The sequence below is a fragment of the Panthera uncia genome, chromosome F1 (genome assembly GCF_023721935.1).
Source record: "Panthera uncia isolate 11264 chromosome F1, Puncia_PCG_1.0, whole genome shotgun sequence".
Lineage (NCBI taxonomy): Eukaryota > Metazoa > Chordata > Mammalia > Carnivora > Felidae > Panthera > Panthera uncia.
This window is the reverse complement of record NC_064813.1, coordinates 54542000-54562021: the sequence shown is the minus strand read 5'-3', so window position 1 is coordinate 54562021 and position 20022 is coordinate 54542000. Positions and strand designations below refer to the sequence as shown.

Here is a 20022-nt window from a genome sequence, read left to right as displayed (position 1 = left end):
GAATTTACTGGTACTTATAATTTTGGAAGATCAAGCAAGAACTATCTCTGGAGTAGACTCTCTGTGTTTCCACTTCAGCTCCAAGTTGTTTGAACAGAATGACTAAGTGCAGGGACCAACAAGTCCTGTGGTTATGGGTCAGTCAAATCGCCATGAGTTTTATTTAAGTAATTTAAATAATGAAATCATTAGTAAAGTTCAATCCAAATTATCTAATAAAAGAAACAGTAGAAGTAACATTTGACTAGTTACGATTAAAACAACTACCTGTTGATGCATGATGGTCCAGTGTAGCCTCTCCAGTAGGAGAGACTACTATTCTTGGTTGACAGAGGACAGGACATTAGATGAGAAGGATGCATGGAACACCCATGCGCGGACTGATTCATAAGCATGAGGACTACCGTCTTTTTCCTTCGCAATTTACTGACCATTAGTTTCCAACCTGGGATACCTTTAAGAGACTAACAAGATGCCAAAATAATTATGTGCAAACAACCCACGTAAATTGAGGCTATCCCAGACAAAACTTAGAAAACAGTGCAGCCTTGCCTCCTGGGCTCTGGGCCCACTTATCAAGGTTTTGTGACTGGCGCATGGTAGCATTCACCCCACCTTGTTTGTTGTCGAAGAACAATCTCCTCTCTGGTGGCCAAACTAACTTGGGTCGCCATTCAGCTTCCTAAAAGGAATAGGTTTATCTGTTCTGACAAATGCAGCGTTGGATATCTTAAACACATTCATCAATCCCTGAAGATTTGGTGAGGACTATTTTAGCAAACATCTTTCATTACTTACATATTTTACTCAAAACACATGAGATCAGGGAGTGTCATATACAAACAGAGTATACAAACAAGACTCCTGCATTCTTCCACGTCAGCTTTTCCAGTTAGTTATTGAACAGGGAACTATCAGATAAGTGCATATTTCTCCCATGTATTTGTTCTTTGGGGCTAATGTTTTGGAAAAGAAATTTTAAAAGGCAGGCTATTAGAGGGACACCGGGGTGGCTCAGTCACTTAAGCTTCTGACTCTTGATTTCGGCTCGGGTCATTTCGCCTTACGGTTTGTGAGTTGGAGCCCTGCTGTCTGCACTGTCAACGCAGAACCTGCTTCGAATCCTCTCTCTCCCCCCTCTCTCTGCCCCTACCCTGCTCACTCTTTCTCTCTTAAAATAAATAAAATTTAAAAAAAATTTTTAAATAAAATAAAATAAAGCAATTAGCATCGCATGATAGGCATAATATTGGACTCACCGTGTTAATGTGACTGGTTGATTCAATAGGCATTTAATAACCGCTTGTTACGTGTCAGGTACTGTGCCAGAACTTCAGAACCACAATGTATATGGTATCATAAAGATGCTCCAGTCAGGCTTGTAAATCAGCAATTATGGTGCATCATGACAGGTACTGGGCAGTGGTGTGCACAGAGGGCTGGGAAGGTGCTTGGGGTCCACAGGGAAGGGGGGGGGTGCAGCATCTACAGCTAATGGGACTCTCAAGGGCAACACTTGAACTGACCCTAAAAGGAGCAGAGCCACTTAATTCGACTGAGGAGGAGTGCCAATTCCAGGGGAAAGAGTAGAACACAGGACGGAGTGAAAATAGGAGACTGGGTGATACTGTTAGGGACCCAGCAAGAGTGATGATGGAGAAGGTGCTCCAGGGAGGTACTCATAGACAGGAGTGGAGACGTCGAATTGTTTCAAAGAAAAAGAAAAGGCTTCTGACAAAACAAAACCACAGAGAATGGTAGCACAATTTCTCTGGGCTCTGCTTCTAAAGTCCTAAAGAAAGTAGGGTGGGGCTAAGCTAATGCAGGTAGGAATAACAACAATTATCCCCATTTTACAGATATGAAAACTGACAGGTTGTTGCTAACTCTGTGGAGTATATATTATCATCCCCACTTCACAGATGAAGGGACTGAGGGCAGAGCAGCTAAGTCCACTTTACCCTAACAAGAGCATCCATCTGTTCCGTAGCCAGTTCATGTAATAAAAAATATTTTCTCGGGACAGCGCGCCATCGGTCTTGACTTTCTCCATCCTAATACAACCTGCATAACTGAAAAATCCCTACCTCATTTGCAGCAGTTAGCCCCCGAATAAATATACATACCGCTCACATTTAAAACGCCTTACCCTCAAACCCAAACACTGTCCGCATCTCCTGCAACGGCACGACCCTGAGTTTTTAATTGTTGACTTGAAGACTTCGGATATTTCATATCTGCAGCAATTGAAAGAATGCTATTCATGTTAACCGCAAGAGGCTTAAGAGAGAAAGCTAACTGCGGCGTCGCATTCTTGGAGATAGCAGAAGAGGCTGTTCTGTTGTTTCACAGCAGCAGGGGTCTGAGGGCCCTCTGGGCGGCCTGCCAGCAGGGAGGTGAGTCACGGGGCAGCGCCAGAACTTCTGAATTCGTCTGCTTCAGGAACGAGGAACTCAGCGCCCACAGGGCATGAGATCAGCTGCTTTTAAGGACACTCTGGTCGTCAGGCTCAACGAACACCCACACTAGACATCGCCGGTCATGTAAGAAAAAGGACATGTGGTTCCTCCGTTGCCTCCGAGATCCCGGTTCCACAGGAACACTCGGAGACATATTTTCCCCAAGGCCTTCCAAGAAAACGAGGAGTGCTCGTTTTCCACAAGTTTGGTTAGTTTTAGGACACTGCAGTTTCCAAATAATATTACCTCCCCTCCGAATGTGAATTTATTCTAAGGCACCATGTTTCATGTGTCCCTCAGACATTCACATCGCCTCCATTAAGAGAGACGTATCTTCTTGTTCAGATCTTCAGAGAAAAATGCTTTAATGGATTATCTTATGGTCTTTAAAGACCTCTCGGTTTTCAGTAATCACTTCTTTGAACATGAACTACGTATGCGTCTTGGGGTCTTCGTTTCACTCTGCATGTACCAGTGAGTAGCAAGTGATTCATCCAATTGTGAGAGAAGTCTTCATCGGGTGGCAGAAAGGAAAAAAAAAAAAACAACCTATCAACTTGTTGGTCTATACTACATCAAAAAACTTTGTTGATATAATCAACCAAATTTTATTGAACCTGATTTTAATCACTTCTATCGAAGAGATCTGTACTGTATAGACACAACAAAAATTTAAGGCACTGCGAATCTTGTCACTTATCCATGAAGTGACCTTTGACCTGGATTTAGATCTGTCTTTGGAGGTTAATCTTCAAAAACACAGTATAGGAAACATATATAATCATAGCCTCAGTGACTGAATACTCTCTAATGTTACAATCAACTGTGATGATTTTACAAAGTCTATCTTTACAAAAGTGTCATAAAACTGATCCATTGTTAGCGCTGTCCTGCCATTAATGTAAAATGAATAGTTTCATTGTATAGCAACTTCACAGAAAAGGAGAGAAATTAAATCGCCCTATCTTCCCTCCTTTTTCCCTAAAGATAATTTTTTTTTCTTTCTGACAATTGAATCCACACGTGCAGTATCCCAGCTCTGTTAGCTACCCGAATTTCCTTGACTCTGACCAGCCCCTAGAATGACTCTCACCCCATTTTCTGCCCCAGGAGCATTTTCACCAACATGTACTGAAGATCAGCCCTTGGAAAGCAGCCGGCCAACCAAATCACTGGTAGTCATGGAAATCTGACTTATATTTACACTCTGGGGCTCACTTGCACTGAGTCTCAACTCACTTGGCCTTAGATACCAGTAGGCCTCAAATTGACAATGGCAGCTGATATATCCCAAACCTAATATTTTAAATATTCATATGCAGTTATTGTCCCATCTGTACTACAAATAACTTTTAGTTGATTTGTATTCAGAATCTCTAATTATATGCAGTAATTAACAAACTTTATAGTTAAGATAAACTTTTTATTTTACTTCTTATTAATAAAATAAGATCACATAATGGTTATTTTGAGGATCAAATTAAATCATATATCTTTACATATAGGATGAGGGTGAGGGTTTGCAGACCTATTTAATAAAAGAAACTTCATGGCTTATGCTACGAACGATATAGAAGATTGTGAAAGACCGATGTCCTCACCTGAAAGTGTGTACTTTAATAGCATCTAATGAGTATATCATTTTGTAACTTAACATGGGTACCTTGTATTTTTAATATTTTAAAAAATGTTTTAATGTTTATTTATTTTTTAGAGAGAGAGAGAGAGAGAGAGAGAGAGACTGCAAGCAGAGGAGGGCAGAGCAAGGGAGACACAGAATCCGAAGCAGGCTCCAGGCTCCAAGCTGTCAGCACAGAGCCCTACGTGGGACTCAAACTCACAAACCATGAGATCATGACCTGAGCCAAAGTCAGATGCTTAACCAATTGAGCCCCCACGTGCCCCGGGTACCTTGTATTTTTCATTCATTATTTTTTGATTATTTGTATTTTATCTCCCCAAATATCTTGTCAGCTTCTAGAAGAGAGAAGCTATGCCCTACACTCTCATTCTTCCCCATAGCACTTAACCAAGTGTCTGCTCAAAATGAGCACTCAGTCGATATCACGTATCTGCTTTGCATTCACAATATCTGATTACAACCATCACCTGGGACAGCAGGTATATTGATCTTTCTAGAGACTCAGTGTGAGAGGTTAAGTGATTGCCTAGAATCCCATAACATGTATGTGGTGAAACCAGGATTCAAAAGAAAGTCTGTGTGCCTCCACAGGCCATATCTCTTAGGGCCTGACAGACCCTGTATGCCCACCCCCCCACCCCCACCAAGAAGCTCTCACCCCCAGCAACCTGGACCTCCAAGTTGGAAGGAGCCCGGAATACTAAGACACATTTAAGAACTCCCAATTTCAAATACTGAATTTTCTTTTACAGTATTCACATGCATTCAATATATTCACTATATATTCAACACATGAATTGTGTTTATCAAGGCCAAGGATGGAGTTTCATCCACCCTCACGCATCTAGCTTATGGATAGAACAAACCAAAAATTTTAAGTTATTGATAACATTTCTCCGATTAATCAGCAGCGCAGTGATGATGGCTATATTCAAACATCATAAACTGTTCTGTCAAGATGTTTTAAAAATTTAGAAAGCATTTACTGTGCATATTAGCATCCCTAAAAGTGCCATCGTCATTATAAATGTGTTAGAGGAGATAAATTTGAAAGCTTAATTGCCTTAATCTATTTAAGCATAGATCTTTTATTCGTCTTGAGAATCTTGCTTTTCGCACTAACTGAAAGATGAAATCCATATCCTCAACGTTGTATTTCTTGCAAACAATACCATAGATATGCCCATTTGTTCACATGTTAGTTTAAGAACTGTATTTGGAGTTGGGGCACCTGGGTGGCTCAGTCGGTTAGGTGTCCAACTTCGGCTCAGGTCATGATCTCATGATCTTGCGGGTTGTGGGTTTGAGCCCTTGGTCAGGCTTTGTGCTGACAGCTCGGAGCCTGGAGCCTGCTCCCTCTGTCTCTGCCCCCTCCCCCGCTCACACGCGTGCGTGCTCTCTCTCAAAAATAAATAAACATTAAAAACATATTTAAAGAACTGTATTTGGAGACAACAGTACTTTCATTTTTTCCCCAGAAAGGCAAGCCTCTGATTCCTTCTTTCTTATGGCATCGACGCTCATTCTTTCTTGAATCTCCATGTGCACAAACAGAATTCTTCAGAGGAAAATGCCATTAGCCATGGTTTGGGATTCCTAGCGCCAAGTCAAAAATTCTGCAACGGTTTTTTCCAAACAACAGATGTGCACGATGCCATCTTTTGGCAATGGTTTGTTCACCATGAACTTCTAATTATCCACAGGTTATCAGATGTCCTCTTGGTGCGATCCTGCCCTGGGAGCTTATGTGCCAGCTAATTGCTTCTGAATTCTGTGCTCACTGTTTCCTTCACCCATCTGGAGCGTCTTGTGGGAGTACACAAACAAAGACCCTGGCTTCCCAGCAAGACTGTCAACTCACCCTCTGGTGAGAGGTCACAAACCGGCCACCCGAGGGTGAATCTGGCTCCCAGATGCCTTGCATTTACCGAGTGTAGTGTTTGAGCTCGCTCAGCCATATTATTGCTTTGAAATCTGGCGACTCATGAAAATCAATTGGGAAGCTTTTAATATTCATGCCTGAGACCTGTACCCAGATACTCTGATTTAATCAGTCGGAAATAGGACCTGGCTCTCTGAATATGTTTCAAGCTCTCCAAGCGATTTTCATGCTAACCACAGTTGAGGAGCACTGCAATCTATATTTAGCGACTGAAAGTATCGTCAAGAAGGAGCTTTGAACTAAGCAACAGGGTAAAACTGGGAAATCTAGAGATGGAGAAAGGAGCAGAAGCCACCCTGGACCAGACTAATAATGGGTGAATAACCCCATGGATCATATGGAAGAGTCAAAGGGCAAAGCCGGGTGTTGTTCAGGCCAGGTACTCAGAGGCAACCTTTTAAAGGTAAGAACAGTCAACAAATCTAGAATTTCTCTGAGGGTAGCTTATAGTGCCAAGGTAAATATGGTCAAATCTCTACCATTTTGAGGCAGCACCCAGAGGGAAAGATCCCAGGGCCAAGCAAAATAGAGTAGGATGTTTATTGAAGGTGACCAAAAGGATAGAAAACCAGAATTAGGGAGCAGAGACAAGATAAGAACCCAAAGGGTAAGAAAAAAGCCCCCAAAGGCAAGGAAGCCCCAAGTGACTCCACAAAGTAGTTCGAGACTGAGGCACGAATGATGGAAGTTTGTTAGTGCCCTCCATTACCGAGTCCTTGTGGGTGTTCTAGGAATTGTTGTTGCAGGCTAAAACAGCACAATTCATGAAAACCACCTCGAAGCGGAATCAAGGCAACAGATGTGGTGCAGTGGGTCAGTATCAGCAGCAACAAAGATGAACACAACTTCTGTTCCCGTCAGGGGCCTTGGTCTTCTGAAGGGGCAGTGAGACTTGTGTATTGGGTGTTAGGAGTGGCAGTTAATCAGGACCACATAGCATAAGAGACAAGTATTTGACTTAGTGCATAATGGAGCTAAATGGTGCGTCAGAAGGACAATCGTTCCATTGGAATCACTGTACCCAGGTAGACTTTGGCAACACCATGGAGTTCTTTCTGTGAAGAATAAATGGGACCGGAGTGATTAGTTAGTATTGTTATTGTTATGTGGCCGTGTTAGTTATCTTCTGCAGCCAAACAAATTACCCTAAAACTTTGCAATCTAAAGTGACATTTGTTATGTCACAAAGTCTCTGAGGATCAAGGATCTGGAAGCAGATCAATTGGACCGTTCCAGTTCAAGGTATCTTCATGAGACCGCACTCAAAGGTGGGGGCCTAGGTGGCTCAGTCAGTTAAGTGTCTGACTTCGGCTCAGGTCATGATCTCACTGCTTGTGAGTTTGAGGGCTTCACTGAGCTCTGTGCTGACAGTTCAGAGCCTGGAGCCTGCTTCAGATTCTTTCTCCTCTCTTTGTCCCTCTCTGCCCCTCCCCTGCTCACCCACTCTCTCTCTGTCTCTCTGTCTCTCTCTCTCAAATATAAATACACATTTTTTAAAAATTAAAAAAAAAAAGACTGTACTCAAAGGTGTAGGCCAGGGCTACAGTCACCTGAAGGCTTGACAGGGATAGAGGATCTGCTTCCTAGCTCACTCATGTGGCAGTGGCAGAGGGCCTCAGCGCCTCACCACATGAGCCTCTCCGAAGGTTGCCTGTAACATAGCAGCTGACTTCCCCTAAAGAGAATGAGCGGCCCAGAGAGACAGGTAGAGACAGAGAGACAAGAAGAGAGACAGAACTTTTACAACCTACCCTCAGAAATGGCATACTACCACCTCTGTCATTCGGGACAGGCCAACCCTGATACGATGTGGGAGGTGTGTACAAGGGCATAGATATCAGGAAGTAAGGATCATTGGGGCCATCTTGGAGACTGGCTACCACAGTGGGAATTGATGCTATCTTTATTTATAATTTATTTGGTCTCTCAGAAACATCCCCATGGTATAAATGAAGATGCTGGGATTCTGAGAGATTTGGTGTTTTCAACAAGGTCACGTTACCAGTTCTTGGTTACTGGACTTTTTCTGGTCAAGGTGACTTGGAATTCTCTGACCATTCATAAATCGTTTATTATTACTCAGCGGTAGTTCTTCACAACTGCAATAAAATAAGACATGGATTGAAAGGTTTTCTCCATCCATTTGGACCTGGTTAGCATACCTAGCTTAAGCCCAGTCCCTTATAGGGAAATTTCCTCAGACAGTAAGGGATCTGTTTGATTAAATCTTTTCTTAACGTTCAATTCTACTGTATAAGTCAAAACCGTACTCTAGTCTCCACTGGTTCTCAGAATAAGGCCTCCAGCTTTAAAATCTCATTCAGTCTCCTGAATGAAGTCTACAAATAGGATGTAATGTCATTGAAGCTCCCAGCAAGCTAATGCATGGTGCATAGATCAGTAGAATAATAAATATATAATTATAGGACAAGGAAATTTAGAGCAGAATGTATTTAGAAAATTGATGAGAATTAGGGAGAAGAAAAGGCAAAGTCTGGAAAGTAGAATATTAAAGAAGGCATGTGTAAGGATGCCACGGACCGCATGTCTCTCCCCCCCCCCCCCACCGACCGCCAAATTCTTATGTTGAAATCCTAACCACCAACATGATGGGAATTAAGTCACGAGATTGCAGTCCTCATGAATAAGATTAGCGCCCTTATAAGAAGTGACAGGAGAGCTCTGTCCCTCTCTTTCTCCCCCCAACCCTCCTCACTTGCTGTCAAATGAAAATACAATGAGATGATGGTCATCTGCAAACCAGGAAGCTTGTGCTTACCACACATTGGATCTGCTGGCGCCTTGATCTTGGACTTCCAGCCTCCAGAACTGTGAGAAATAGATGTCTGTTCTTTAAGCCACCTGGTCTAGGGGCGCCTGGGTGGCTCAGTAGGTTAAGTGTCCAACTTCAGCTCAGGTCATGATCTCGCGGTCTGTGGGTTCGAGCCCCTCATCAGGCTCTGTGCTGACAGCTCGGAGCCTGGAGCCTGCTTTGGATTCTGTGTCTCCCTCTCTCTGCCCCTCCCCTGCTCACACTCCACACTCTGTCTCTCTCTCTCTCTCTGTCTCTCTCTCTCTCTCTCAAAAATAAATAAACATTAAAAAAAATTAAACTACCCAGTGTCTGGTGTTATATTATCCCAGCCCAAACTAAGACAAAAGAGATTGGCAAAAATTGGCACCCATTGTTTCTAGTGACACATGCTATAAACCTCCTTGCTCCTGCCACTCTTTCGTATTTGACCCTTAATTTATGACACATTCTTTTCTAATAATTTTGCTTTCAGTTTTTTGTTAGGAGAGGCATTCACGTTGCATAAAATATTTTAAATACCCTAACCATTTTATTCCCTTAGTGTGGGGATTTTTGTGTATCCTGCCTTTAGATATTTTATGCAAATAGAAGCAAATACATACCCTGTGTCAGTCTATAATTTTTCCTCTTTTTCCACAAGTGAAAACATACCATACATAGTATTATGCACCTCAATTTTTCTAATTAATAACATCTTTTGCACAGCTTTCTATGTCAGTACACAAAGAGCTTCCTTGTTCTTTTTAATAGCTTAACATTATGCCATTTGTGTTATCTAAAATCTTTTGCTGTATAATCACTGCCTCAAGGAATAGTCTGGTATACATGCCACTTTATACACAAGGGTTAGTATACATATGGGATAATTTTTTAGAAGCAGCATTGCTGGGTCAACAAATGTGTGCATTAATGATTTTGATAGCATTTGCCAAATGGCTTCCTTAGAAGTCATAACAATTCAGATTTTCAGCAGCATGGTGTAAAAATGGCTGGTCATCCACAATCTTAGCAGTAAGACTGATATTTATGCCTTGTCTAGTCTGATAAGTAAAAAATGGTACCCTTGTGTAGTTTATTTCATATTTCCCATATTAAGAATGAGTCTGAAAGGGGCGCCTGTGTGGCTCAGTTGGTTAAGTGTCTGACTCTTGGTTTCTGCTCTGGTCACGAGCCCATGGCTTCGTGGGTTTGAGCCCCGCATTAGGGTCTGCACTGGCAGTGTGGACCCTGCTTGGGATTCTCCCTCTGTCTCCCTCTCTCTCCCCCTCCCCCACTTGTCTGTCTCTTTCTCAAAATAAAAGAACTTTAAAAAAATAAAATCAGTTTCTTGAAAAAGGAGAATGAGTTTGTGTATCTTTTCATATGTTTAAAAATGATTTTAATTTCATTTCCTTGTAGTTTCTATTCACACATTGTTTAACTGAGTTATTGATCTTTTTCTTAATGATTTGCAGGAGATTTTTATACATTAAAGAAACTAGCCCTTTGCTTGTGAAATGAGTTTCAAGCAATTTTCCCTATTAAGTTTGTTTTCCAACTTCACCTGTGGTGTTTTTTAATTTTGGGGGGGGTGGGGGTGGGCTATGTATAACATTTTTATTTTTATGTGGTCACATCTGTCAATCTTTTAAAATGATTTCTGAGTTCTGTGTCACACCATTTCTTAAGCAATTACCTCTCCTACAATTACGTAGACTCAGAGAAGACAAATCTTTAAGTCAAACCCACAGAAAATCAACTTTGGTTCAAAGCCCAAGATGCTCTCCGAAATAAAAAAAGTGAAAGAAATTTTGAAGAACACAAAGACAGTTTTAAATAAGCAGCAGTAGTTTTTCTTGTTTTGTCTGTCGGTGATCCATGGGTGCGGGTGCCTTCCCTAATTCCACTTTTGGCTGGATCACTGGCCAGGTCAGAAAAGAAAGAGAGAGAGAGAGAGAGAGAGAGAAGGAAAGAATAAGCAAGCAAGGAGGCAAGCAATCATACCTTCCACTCTGAAGGTGTGGTGTGAACAAACGAATCAGGCAGATTTGGGGAAGGGGAGGGTGCCAGGATTTATGGCCAAGGCTCTCCTCACCTAGGCAACAGTTGGTAGGCAGCATTTGTGGCAGTGGCTAAAAGCTATTCCAGGGCTTGGCTGGGACAGTATCTGCTGAATAACTAGGCCAGTCCTGGAGCCAAGATCCACAGCACAGCTGCTGTTGCTGCTGCTGAAGAAGGCTCAAAACTCATTTTTTGCTGAGTCAAATCTCTCTTTGGGGATTTAGAAAACAAATGGGGCTCTGAGAAGTGGAAATTCTCCTGGACAAGTCTTTGGGAAACAATGCAGTGGGTCTTTGTGGTTTTTTATTCTTATATAATGAATTCAATCAAAGGTAGAGATCCTACCTTCACGATAGATGTAAGACTAACTCACCCTGGAAGAGACTTCTCTAGTTTTAGGCAAGACAATGAAACTAGAAAAATGAGAACATGAGAAAAAGAAGAGTAGAAGGAGAAAAAAATACATGTAGATATATATTTCAATATAAAAGACAGAGGCACACAATTTTCCATGCCAGCTAGTCTGCTGTGTATAAATAGGAGGAGCTCAAGGTAAACTACCAAGAAAATGACTCATCTGGGCAAGAATAAGGAAAGAGATCAAGTGTTCCTGAGTTATTAGTAACTTGAAATTACACCCTTATGCAGAGAACCTTCAAAGCTGCATTCTCTAAGCTTTGACCTCTGGTAAATGCATGACCCAGCAATGACTTTAGGTAACCAGAGCCATGGATACCCCAAGGAATGTTCAATGTGTCTTGCCCACATACATTTTTTTCCAGTTTTTTTCCCAATATGTTTTCCCTTATGCATTTCATAAAGTGTTTCAACGAAACTGTGGGTGTTTTAAAAACTCGTTCTATTGTTTGCCACCTCATCATTACCTTAGCAAATATTTATTGAGTACCTACTATGTGTAGGCCACCATGCCAGGCTGCTAGCAGGAATTCAAAGAGGTATGAGTGATGGTTAGCAACTTCCAGATTTTTGCAGCCTAAAAAGCCATATATAAGACATGATAATGACGAAAGGAGAGGAGGAAGAGAGGTGGAAGAAGGGGAAAGAATATGGGATATCAGAGTTCTGGTACTTATACCCAGAGATGATGCAACTACATTTTAACTAACGCAAGCCAAACTTCACTAAACTCCAGAGTGAAAGTCAAGGTAAATTGTAGAGGCACCAACAGAGACATTGGATCAAATTTCTTCACAGACATATAACTAGCACTGTTTAGCGATGCATCCCACTTAATCCCATTATTTTCTTCTTCTGGATATCATAAAGACATGATGATTTCACAACCTAAAAAAATTGGTTTTTATTTTATGTTTCCAAGGGTGTATTTTTTCTGAACACGTCACTTACGGCTAGACATTTGGTACTAAGCGTTAACTGGTTCTTCAGGGTGTCTGCTTACTTACAGCAAATGTTGCTTCAGGCTTCTATCGCTCCATGGACTCTGTTTTCTTATGGCTTCTGATGCCTCATCCCTTCTATTTATTGCTCTTTTCCTATGGTTCTTAGTTTCCCCACCACTCTACCATCTGCCAACTTCCCCTCAAACTGAGCTTCTAAAGAAGAATTGGCTCAGCCATTTACTTTATGGTATAGAAGAGATGCATTAAGGTATTTTAGGGGCCATCAGCTAAATGTACGTTGCTACATTTGTATCAGGAGCTTTCCCAGCCTCATCACGCAATCACCTGTGATCAGAGCACTGAACTCACATGACAAAAAGACTATTAGCATAGGTGGAAGGAGCCTTCAGGGGTGGCTCTCCAAAACAGAGCTATGATGCCAACAGATATTCATAGATCATAGAGTCCTTCTTGGTATTTTTGCTAAGATACAAGTTACTATTGAATCAGGTAGCTACATGGACTCTGATTTTAATTATAGACCTCTTCCTATGGCATGTCGCTTACTTCGAATGAGGTGTTATTTTGACCAAAGTATAGTTGATAGCATTAAGAGAGGATGGGAACGTTCAATCCATCCATTTTTATGCACGAGTTACTGGACGCTTGGAAGGACTAAACGAACTTACCTAGTTCACATCTGGGAGTAAAGCCAGAATCTATAGATTCCCTTTACAGTGTTTTTTCCACTGCACAGTCTTTATTCAGTGGGCATAGTCTTAAGCTAATGTATCAACTAAAATAAAGTGCAGTGTAGCTGTCTGTAGATATTTTTACCCTAAGATTTCCTAAGATTTTTCTAGTTTCAGTCAGTCATCAATCAACATCAAGAATTTGAGTACTGATAAAAATTTAATCTGAAAAGAACATGCCAATACAAGCAAGATTATTTATCGGTACCAAGAATAGAATAATATGTGGCTGAGAACTTTTCAGTTTGGAATGAACCATAAACATAGACTTCAAGTGATAGGAACCTGGACTGTTTTATTCCTCTGATTCTGGAAGCACCTTAGCTGGATGTGGTGAGCCAAATGCCCCATTAATCTTGGGAACATCAGAAAGAAACCATCACAAGCAAATTATGACAAACACATCTAGGACACAGAAGGTGAGGAAGAAGTGGAATAACCCTGAAGACACTTATTACATACATGTGGGGGAAAATGTACACTATAAACCATTATTGGTTAATATATGTGATTACATAGAAATTTAGATTTCTAAATTAAAAACAGACTCTTTGCAGTTTGACGGAGGCAGATAACACTTCCTGAAAAGTAAAGAGAGACTGAGAGCTTTAAAAAAATATGTGAGGCTAAAACAAAATACTTTTATTGAATTAAAAAAAAAGTTTTAACGTTTAATTTTTGAATTCAGTAAAAACAAGACTTTTAACTTCTTTTAAATGAATATCATTTTTGTAAGCCTTGAATCTGGCACTCTCCATACCTGGCATCTGGCAACCCCTGGACTGGGAAAAGAAGCAGCTATTCCATAGACAGGCTGGATTCTACGTATTACTGCAAGCGAGGAAAATCCTCCTAAGTCGGTAAAAATATCAACTTGCTGTGGAGATGAATTTAGTTGGGAAAATTCTCCTTTAGTCTTAGGAATGATACTAGACCATCTAAAGCTGCTTCTAATTTATTTTTAATCTTTAGTATTAAATGCATGCATTCACCATCAGGAGGCTTTAGCAAATTCCTCAGTCTGTCTCTTCCCCATCGCCCAGCATCACGGCCTCTTTGGAAGCACATTGGCTTCAGAAACAGAGACTCTGTCTCAGCCACCAGTAATGCAGCGATGAATATAGTGGGCAATCAAAACTGTTTTGGAATAAATGAGGCATGGGGAGAAATTTAATAGGTTTGTTTCTTTGAATGCCTTCTACCGTAGCACACTTCAGAACAAACAACAGGCCCTAAAGCTTTTACTCTAAACCAGGTTTTCTCAATCTCTCCACTCTTGACATCTTAGATAATTCTTTGTTGTGGGGCTGTCTTGGGTCTAACAGAATGTTTAGCAACATCCGTGGCCTCTACCCACTGAATGCCAGCAGGACCCAGTGCTCCGAGAGTACAACAGCCAAAAACAAATGTTTGCTTGGGGAGTAAAGTTGCCTCCGTTTTAGAACCACAGGTTTAAATGGCTTGGAAAATAGTAGTGGCTACGAATCAGGAGAAGACTTGGACAATATTCCCAACCATAGTAAGAGTGTTTTTACCCAGGGAATTATAGAATCAAATCTAATCTAACCAAGTTATGGTTAACTGATTCAATTGATTAGAAATTATAGAATTCAATAGATTCAATAGAGATTCAATAGAGATTCAATTAATTAGAAATTATAGTCTTTCTCCTTAAAATAACCTCGGCACTATGCTAAATACATCAGATATGTTATTACATCTGTAAACCCTTTACAACAACTTTATATACCCAATTTGCAGATAAAGAAGTAAAGGTTTGCAAATAAAGCCTACCACTGATGATATGGGTGTTACTTGATTCAGCCTAATTGTTCTTAGGAAAGTACATGCTCTTGTTCAGTGTATCATTCCTTTATAATCTGTTACAGTCATGGACTACCCCTAATTCTAAATGTAATTCCAGATGCAATTCATTTCATAACAGATCCCAGTTAGGAGTATGAATGACTCAGTGACAATGCATTCCTATTACAGGAAAAACATTTCAAGGGCTATCATGTACTGAAGGTGAGTCATTAGAAAGAACTATAAAGAAAGAAAAAATCTGTATTTTACAGGGACGTGGAATAAATGTCTCCAATTATTCCAATTTGGATTACCCCTCAGTTTATGGAGCCTATCAGAAAAATAACATTGGGAGAGAATGGTAGGATAACAGTGGAACTTTCTCCAGGAAAAGGTGAAATCGAATCAGCAGGAAAGAGAGTTCTGTCACTTTCATGTTTGACACTCATAGACTGTGCTAAAGAAAACATTTCTGGCATATTTTTAGGCTTATTATGGAAAAATGGACCCTGCTGGGTCACATGGACAAGCTTCCAATCCAATAAGAGTCAGAAATGCAAAAGAAAAATACCCTGGGAAAGTTTTCTTCTGCTCATACATAGCAGAGAATATAGTACATTCCCTTGTCCAGCCTATAATTAAGATGAAAGGCATATTCCCCTCCAATTTGCCATCCGGGGGCATGGTTAACATTCCATCTTGGCTGCAGGGGCCTGATTCGTCTAATGCAACACATTTTTAAGGCAAGAAAAAAAAGTAAAACACACATTTTACTCTTAAGTGTTTCATAGGATGAGCTATTTCAGTTTCAACTATTTTTAACTCAGTTAAAAGAAAACACTTTTGAATTGACCATTTCTTACAGGAACTCAAGTATAAGACTGCCTGTCTTTAGAGGGTAGCTGTCTTATTTGCTTAAGGTGCTGTCCATTTTGTTGAGGCCATTCACTGTGATGGGTCAGCCTAAAAAGGTTCGGACACTGTGGTATGTGCCCAGAAGGTCAGATGCTTTCCTCAGCCTCTTGGGGTATCAAAACTTGGCCAAGAAACCTTTGAGAAGAAGGCTGTTTGTGAAAACTCTGATACTTTTGAATTCCACCCAGGCTGAAACAACAGGAGAACAGTCTTTTTTCATAGAAGTGCCCCTCTGCCTACCTCTCCTCAAATCCTTAAATGCCAGGCAGTCAACTACTAATAAAGCATATCTAGAACGAGATCCCAGTGTGAACCTACATAGATAAACACACATGTATATTTTTCTGAAATTCATATAAATGTATGTAATTGTGTATATACACACAATTATATAAATTTCTATATATATTAATTTCTGGAATTTATATATATATATATATATATATATATAAAACTTGTTAATTGCATTTTCTTTCAATCTTCTAGAAAAAGCATCGGTGGATTGTCACTCATTGGGTAACATTTTTGAACAGAAGTTACTTCACTCACAGGCCTACGTTATTTAAAATACAATTATAATTATTTACATTATAGTACTATGGTGTCAAAGCACACTCTCATAGACCATTCTGTGTCTAAAGAAATCACCTTTGGAGGGTTTAGAAACTTACAGGCTTCACCAAATCAGATCATGTCCACAATAGCCACATTCCACCACCCCGATGAGAATTCATCTCCAAGAAACAATTCAATAATTACAAGTTTTCCCAACTGAAAAATTAAGACATAAGTTTCAAAGTTCAAACTCTCACAGAAGGTATGAGATAAATAGATGAATCTGCCCCATGTGTGTTAATACTGTACTTACTAATTGCAAGCTCAGTAATTATATCTTCCAGATGTGTCCAATCCTGTACCTAAACTCAATGCCTGGGGCCTTTTTAACAAACAAACCTTTTTTTTTTTTTTTTTTAAGAAGGGGGTGCAACAGACAACTGAGTTTCCTAGCAGCAGTACAGAGCCCTACTAGTCATTTGGCCACAGTTTAGCTTCTCTTTAAAAGTTGTCTCCTGCCTACTGGATCACCCCATTCCAGCTCACCCTTGAATGAGTCACGAGGCTGCTGTTCACACCCATTGCCTAACTTTCTGTGAAGCTTGTGGTTCTGTGGTCCTGCTCAGGGACCACCAGAGTTACTCTGCCATGAGTAGCTAAGAGTTCCCAGGCTCGGTCCTCCCAAAGCTGAATTCCGTGGCTTTTCATTAATCAGTGTTCTTACTTCTGAGTGTTACCCCTTTATAATTCTGACCAGTGAGATATAAAATAGCAAGAGAGGAAAAGGGATGTGCTTCATATCAAAACATGCTTTGTAAATGCAAGATATTATTCCCAAAATGACTGCATCCTTTTACAGGTGAGGTTAGCTTTTTGACAAGAAAATATGAGAAAGCTCCATTGGAAATGGAGGAAATGGAGGAAAGCTCCATTCCTTTTAGTAATTAATACAAGAAAGCAGTTATCTGTAATGGTATGTGTTAAGTATGAGTTGTCGCTCCAGGAAGAAAAGAAAGTACACCTTGCCTAATGGTTAGTGTTAGTTAAGGGTTAGTACTGGTACGAGAGGGGCTCAGGCTAACACAATAAGCAAAAAGCAACAACGAGACTTGTTCTGAAATCCAGTAAATCCTTTCTGCACATGGTATGAGCTGTAGCTCTTATTGGCTCTAACACAAACCACTGGAAGAAAATTCCTTTTTGTTTAGGCTCATTGCTTCTCAAGTATGCAAAACTGTTAACTTACAATAGAAGAACAATTGATGTTCTCACTGGCTCATGTAAAGAAGATGCAAATTCAAAAAGATCCTTATTAACATGAATGGTATCTGTGCCAGACTAATTCCAGCAACAGCAAATTGATTTTATGCAATGGGACTTGGCTGGCCTGTTTTACAATACTTACCTTCAACCCTCTCAGAGTGTTTAGCTACTCAACCACAGTTAACAAACAACAGGAATGAGCTAAAAGATGATCAGAGATAGGTCCTCCTGATGTTTCAGAGAACAGACCATCCCCAAAGTGTTCCCTCAGAGGCCAGCACCCTCTTGGCAAGAATGTTAGGGAAGAGACCAGAACAGAGTATGAGGTAAACTTTTAAGATCTCTTCCAACCTTGTAATGCTAATGAAATGGACTTACTCCAAATGATTTTTCAACGATAGGGGAAAATGATGGCTTCTGAATTAACTCAAAAGAGAGTTCCAAAATGGTGCCTGGCTCAGCTGGATATTTCAGAAAAAGACAGGGTGGGATCTGACTTAAAGTGTGATGTGGCCAAATAATAGAGGAATAGTCATGGTGGTAGTTGCAGTAATGGTTGTAAGAGGAGTACTAACGGAGGATCCAAAATTGTTCCTCTTTTTCATGCAGCTCCATGCAATTCCTTCTTTCTGTAGAGCAGCCTGCCTAATTATGTTTCACTTCAGTTAATATCAGAGTTAATTCTCATTACCTTTGAGAAAAAACAACTCACTAGGCTAAAGGAGTTGATGGCACTTGGAGATGTCTTGGGGCATGCTGAGTTTGGGGAGGGGAAACCTTGAACAAACAGTAGATGATGCAAACAGATAACGAAGAGCCGACTTTCCTCAGGAGAAAATGCCATTGACTTTAATTCTGATGCTGGATGCCCACAAGGTGAACTTTTTCCAAACTTTATAGCACTGTGCTGGGGATATCCTCTTCCTGAAGAAAAAAGGCATTGGAGAGTTGGCAGAACCAAGAAATGGAAATACAAATGGGAGACAATCTCATAGTCCAGAAGGTGCCTGCTGACAAAATCCAAGGACTTTCTTGATGTATATAAAGTTCATACTCGTTGCTCTTTTTTTGCCACACAGGAACACAAGGATGGCAACCCAGAAGGACTGGAAGAAGCTGCCTTGATGATCATGGTTTTGTGCCCAGCTGTATGTACAACTCATAACCCAGACAAAGTTTGTTACAGATGAGGTTTGCTTTTCAAGGAACAGGATGGCACTGGTGTTTGTCCGCAGACTGGCTGGATGTGTATTTGAAACAAACAAGATTTTCAAGGAAACTGGAGATAAGAAAAGAAAGGGGGAATTGAGGTTATCAAAAGAGATACAAAAAAGAAAGTAGCTCACGCATCCGAAGATGTTCTAAGAATAAAGATGAATTTGGCAGTTGACGAAAACAGATCATTTTAACCCAGGACGAGACCTATCAGGGCAAGAACCCCCGGGACCATGCCAGGATGGGGTTGTTCCCAGATATCTGTCCACAGGAGCTGAGTGCCAGGAAGGAGAATGCCCGTCAGAGTCTGGGAACCAGAAGGTAGGCGCGGAGCCTGGAAAGTAGGTCACACCATGAGTCAGGCTGGAGAAGCTGAGCAGGAAATCAGCCATGGAATGAGCAAAGGTGGGTGACCAGGGAGTCAAGGAAGAAACAAGGGATTGATAGACTGGCAAGAGGACAGCACAGGAACTCAACGCCATGATTCCCGGCTGCCACAAGTCCTCAGTGTTGCTGCTGTTCTACCAGCCAGGGCCTAAGCAGGTAACAGATGCTCAGTTGGATGAATTTTATGTGATTTCACCAAATGAGCCACATGGACAAAATTATCTAATTGGTTTCATATGCTGTGTTCATTATTCACTGAACAAATAGGCATTGAGTTCCCATGATGTGCCAAGCACTGTGCTGCGTGCAGGGGCCACAAACACGGGGAAAACCTGGCTGGATTCACCCAGTCATGGCTGTGTATGTAAATCATTCTGGAACCAACAGGCTATGGAGAAAACCATGTTATACATATTTTTAAAGGGTGCCTTTTTTTAATTGCTCAAAAATATACTCAGAGAAGTAAAGAGACAAGTTTGGCAGCAAAACTGTCAGCTTCCATGTAGCAGAGCTCATTGAAATGTACAACATCACATGGTCTATGGACAGCAGGGGGTGAGAAGCAGTGGGAGTAAGATCATTCCTGCCCCCCGCCCCCCAATCCAATTATTTGAGGAGTAAAAAAAGAACCAATCTCAGGGAGCAGAAGCTGGAAAATGGCATTTTCTCCACTGAGTCATTTAAATAAAGGCATACGTGGAGTGAAGAACGGTTCGGGTGTTACCATTCATCCAGAAAGACATTCATTTGTTTATTCAAATAAAAAAAATGTAAGCATCACTTAGAGCTGAGGGGAGCCTCAAGTCTCATTGTTATTGGTTTATCCATTATCTTGAAGGCAGAACAACCAACAGTCAAGAGCACAGACTC

At 40.8% G+C, this 20022-nt stretch overlaps 1 long non-coding RNA gene across 2 annotated transcripts in view; it reads left to right on the top strand.

The window, feature by feature from the left end:
* Window positions 1-18735, top strand: part of LOC125925524 (uncharacterized) — a 401134-nt gene extending 382399 nt beyond the window's left edge. For both annotated transcript variants that reach the window (XR_007458857.1, XR_007458856.1), the window contains exon 5: window positions 18630-18735. This is a non-coding gene — a long non-coding RNA (uncharacterized LOC125925524). The remainder of the gene's footprint in view (window positions 1-18629) is intronic.
* The last annotated feature ends 1287 nt before the right edge of the window (window positions 18736-20022 follow it).